Source organism: Chrysochloris asiatica, unplaced genomic scaffold (genome assembly GCF_000296735.1).
Source record: "Chrysochloris asiatica unplaced genomic scaffold, ChrAsi1.0 scaffold00059, whole genome shotgun sequence".
Taxonomy (NCBI): Eukaryota; Metazoa; Chordata; class Mammalia; order Afrosoricida; family Chrysochloridae; genus Chrysochloris; species Chrysochloris asiatica.
In genome coordinates this window covers 4,078,272-4,083,245 of record NW_006408577.1, presented here as the reverse complement: position 1 = coordinate 4,083,245, position 4,974 = coordinate 4,078,272, and the positions used below count along the sequence as shown (strand labels likewise).

At 37.0% G+C, this 4,974-nt stretch overlaps 1 protein-coding gene across 1 annotated transcript in view; it reads left to right on the top strand.

The window, feature by feature from the left end:
- Positions 1–2,928, top strand: part of PDE1A (phosphodiesterase 1A, calmodulin-dependent) — a 518,212-nt gene extending 515,284 nt beyond the window's left edge. The window contains exon 16 of the mRNA XM_006864023.1: positions 2,702–2,928. The gene's annotated coding sequence lies outside the window, so the exon portion shown is untranslated. The remainder of the gene's footprint in view (positions 1–2,701) is intronic.
- Positions 2,929–4,974: the final 2,046 nt, after the last annotated feature.

The window sequence follows — 4,974 nt, the reverse complement described above, 5'->3', positions numbered from 1 at the left end:
TGCTCCATCTGTCCACATCATTGTCTCTGTCTCCATCCCTGGCATCACTGCCTCTCTGGGTAGAGTCACACTCTCCATTCTTCTCACTTAATGGTCCCAGGGACCTATGCTCCTGGGCTGCAAAATCAATCACTCCCTTCCTTTTGTCAAAAAGCATCTACCTCTACATTTCCAACCCTCACATTCAGTCCTGATGGCAATTATTCACTATTGTACCATAAGAATCTTATCCCCATTTCCTTTCAGCAGCCCGGTCCCAACAGAGTGGAAATCAAGGAATACGAGTCTTGATGAAATATAATAGAGCCCTGAAATTATGTTACTACCACCAGTTCCCATCAAATCAATTCCAATGCATGACAACCCCATGTGTTGCAGAGTAGAACTGCATTCCATATGGTTTTCAAGGGTAAGACCTTTCAGAAACAGTCACCAGACCTTTCTTCTAATGTGCCTCTGTTAGAGTTGTTCTGCCTATAGCGACCCTATGTGCAACCCTACCCAGTCCTGCGCCAAGCTCCCAATTGTTATGTTTGTGTCCTATTTTGCTAACACTGACTCAATCCATTGCTAGATGGTTTCTAATCTCCAACCTTTCAGTTAGTAGTCAAGCGTTTAACTGTGCCATCAAGGACTCCAAAGCATATGTTGTGTTGTTAGGTACCTTCAAGTCAATTTCAACCATGGTGACCCTATGTGTGCAGAATAGGATTCGGACTTCTTTATAGGGTTTTCTAGACTGTCATCTTTAGAGACGCAGGTCACCAAGTCTGTCTCCTGTGGAACCTCGGAGTGAGTTTAAACTGCTAGCCTTTCAGTTAGCAGCTGAGCACTTAATCATTGAGCCACCAGGGCTTCTAAAGTATATGTTGTTTCTGTTCAGTACTTTTGAGTTGATTTTGATTAACAGCGACCCCAGGTGACCAAGTACAATTGCCTTTAAGGTGTTCTAATCTGTAATATTTACAGGAAATCAGCAAGTCTTTATTTTACAGAGTTGCTAGGTGGGTTTAAAATACCAACTTTTTAGCTAACAACCAAGTGCTTAAATGTTGCAACACAAAGACACTGATAAGTATATGTTGTTATTGTTACTGTTAAGTGCTGTGGAGTTGTTCCTGACTCAGTGATCCTGGATAGGGTTTCCAAGGATGGCTGGTGAATTTGAACCACCGACTTTGTGGAGAATGTATGGTATAGAAGAGGTGTCAGTTGTCAACTGTGACTCAGATATAGTATCTGGGAGATACTAGAGAGTGATCATCCTTGAAAATATAGAGCAGGATACGCTCAGCCTGAATCCAATCTTGTGCTGTGACAGATTTGAGGGTCCCATATTTAACAGATATTCCTATTGGTTAAACTATATTTTATGCAAAAGGTTTCCATTTTTGTTGACTCAAAATTTTTGAAATATTGTGTGGACCATAAAAAAAACGACTGAAGGTTAGATTTGGCCTGTTGGCTCCCAGTTTGCAAATTCACCATAACCTACTCTTTTGCTAGCCACAATCAAGGGAAATGTATGGATCAGATTGGCAACCCTGTCAGAAACAAGCGTGAAAAGGAGATGTTCTTCCCCATATCTCTATGATTTTGTAGGATCAGCACTGTACTTTGAGCCACAAGGCAGTTCAAACCCATCAGCTGCTCCTTGGATACCATATACAGTGTTGCAATGAGTTGGAACTGACTCAAACACACTTAAAAACCACCACAACAATTAATATTGAAGAGTTTGGTGTAGCACTGTAGGATAAGCACTGGGCTACTAACTACAAAATCAGTGGTTCAAATCCACAAGCCCCATCTTGGAAACCCTATACAGGGTTGCTATGAGTCAGAACCAACTCGAAAGTACTTAACAACAACAAGTAATGTTGAAACCCTATAAATTCATGTTCAACCCTACACTTAGGGCAAGAAATAGGAATCTTTAACAATCTACTTTTCAAGTTGTTGTCTGATTTCACCAGCTCAAATCATTCAGAGTTCCCAATCCAACAAAAAAATATTTTGCTTACATTATTCTTTTATGTTTTTGTTAATGAATGAAAATGGATTTTGAGTTGGATATATGACTTTATGATACTTTATTATTTAAAAGATCATGGTTTATCACTTGTCATATTGTCTTCCTTGAAAGATATGTCAGAGATGTGTGGCATGTCAAAAAAGCAAACCAATATTAATCTGTTGTTCACTGGAGATGAGGTGGTCCCTAATCCTACCAATGCCAGCTCTTTAGTGTTCACGGATTAAGAGAGATCAAACACTGATGACTTATGGTATGATTTTAGCCTTCAGATTTTCTTTGTTTGATTTCCACAATGAGTTAAAATATCTTTTTTTATATCTTTAGACAGGGTTTTTACTCTTTAGGTTACTACAATTACTGTAGCTCTTGTTCTGCACTCACACAACTCCTCATTGTTTATTGCCTCACCTGCCAGGCCTCAATAGCTACTTGACATTACAATTTTTGAGCCAAAGATTCACACACACACTTAGACAGCAGAATAAATAAGAAGAGGCATCTTAACTGATATAAAATCTCTTACATGCTGATAAATCCTTTATTTTTAACAATAAAGGTATGTAAAAGTATATAAAGGTGTATAAATTTTAATTAGAAATTACCATACAGTAATCAATGTCCAAATATGATTAAATCATGATTTTCATTTGGATTTTATTTCAGGATACTGAAAACAGCTCTAAACATCGTAAATCCTCAACTTTCCAACAAGTTGTATTCTCCCTTTTCAACATATATTTGGACCAGGCCATTTTTATGGACTTCTATGGAAGGAATTAGTAAGAAGAACAGAAAATTTTAACTGACAACTAAGACCCAATAATACACTCAAAGTTGCAAACAGAGTTTTGGGGCCAGTGCTTCTGCCATTGTTTTTCTCTACAATTTGGCCTTCTGTAATCAAGCCAGAGAAATTTTTAAACAAAAGTTGAACAATTAAAAATTTTTATGACTCTGAACCCAGTCACATGTGAAAATGAGGGGTTTCTTAATTTATTTTTTCATTGTTTTACACAGAGTTTGCAAATTCTGTGCTATAACTTTCTATTTTTAAGGTCTAAAGTAAACAGAAAGCAAAAACAAAATTATAGAAAACATTTTATTCAACTCTGAGGATCATACTATTTAGAGCACCCTTACCATTTTTAAATACAGGGGAAGACTTAGAAGTGGAACTGTTCAGAAGATATGTTTGAAGTCCTGTGGTAACAATGAGCATCATTGCACGGGCTCTGTGAACTGATGAAAACCTCACTGCAACTCCAGAGCTGGGAAACTGCAGTGAAACCTTTCCCTGGGACTTTTGGACCAACCTGCAACTATCATGAGATTTCAAAGCACTAATGCAGCCCCTACATGGGCATAGTCACCTTGCAAGTCAGCACAACATGAAGCCCAAGATGGCAAGACCCTTCAACTCTTGTTAGAGACAGACACTAGACCTGAGAATGGAATTTGCCTGCTGTGGTGTTAATCCTGCCAGAATTTAGCAAAATATATTTCAGACCAGGGGATAAGAGACAAGAAGTGTGTGTGTGTGTGCGTGTGTGGGTGTATGTGTAGATGTATGAAGTGAGTCTGAGAAACTATGAAAATGGAAGCCCACACATTTCTGTACAGATAACATTATGTGACATGACTTTTAAATTTTACTATACAGAAACAAACTGCACCTCCTTGGAGGCCCTGCTTCCTTGTCATGTTTTGCCTGAGCATGTGCAAGACCTTTCCTTTGCTCCAGACTGAAGAACTACCTTTTTGTTGTTGTTGTTAGCTGACAAGAAAGGTCAAGCGCAATAAGATGTTGTGACGTTTCACTGTACAAACACTTCATTGACCATAAGCTTAAGTGCATGTGTCTTGGTGAAATTATATGGGGAAAAAACCTAGCAAGGTTAGTCATGAACTAAAGAATGAAGTGAAGGAGGGTATGTCAATACTAATAAATTTTCTGTTATACCTGCTTCTTTCTTGGGTTCCACGGTGTTAAGCAATATTCTAGAAATGAATACAATCAGAAGTTTCTATGTCTAAGTAGTGGGGTTATATGACTCACTACTTAGATCACTTTTCATGTGTAAGCCATATTCTATATGCATATTCAGTATGCAACCTTGTAATTTAAGATGTATTTGTGCATAGAGGCGTATATCATGCTTTTAAATGTTATGTGAAGAAGGTCCTTAGCTTTTGTTTCACCTGAATCTTGTGCAGAACACAGTTAAATAATTTAATTCTAGCATTGCCATGATAATGCAATTGATATTATACATGTAAGCAGCAAAGAATGATCTATAATAATATGTTACGGGAAATGTATAGATATATGTATGCATCATAGTGGTATCTTAGAACTTTTTGTTCTTTAAAATGGACTTTTTATTTCTATTTATGAAGAAACTACTGCTTTTAATGTCTTTTTAAAACTACTATTTACTAGCTAGAAAATATTCTGAGTTTATAATAGAATCAGACTATCAGAAATTCTTATTACTTTCATTCTTATTTGAGCCAGTAAAGCTATAGAATCTCTCAAGTGAGAAGTAAATTCAAAAATTGCTTCTCAAATTAGTAGGGAACATGTCCACTTTGTTCCTATCAGTGCTTTAAGATCTACAAACTTTCTTAATAAACAATAGCAGATTATAAAGAATTTGTCAATTTTTGTATCAGGGCTGCTTAACCTAATTTTCCAGGTTATGTGACTTATAAAGCACTGTGACTGAACTTCAAGAGGGTGGAGAAAAGATGCTGTTTCTTCAGAAGACTTATGCTGTTTTAGGCACTTTTTCTTGTCCTATTCTCTGTTACTTCTTTCCTTCATTTCCTCTCACAATCCTTTTTTCTCCTTTTCTTTTCTCCCATTTTCTTATTCTTTCCTTTCTACTCCCCTTCACTCTTTGTCTCTCTCCTATAGGTGACTTTTTTTTTTTGGC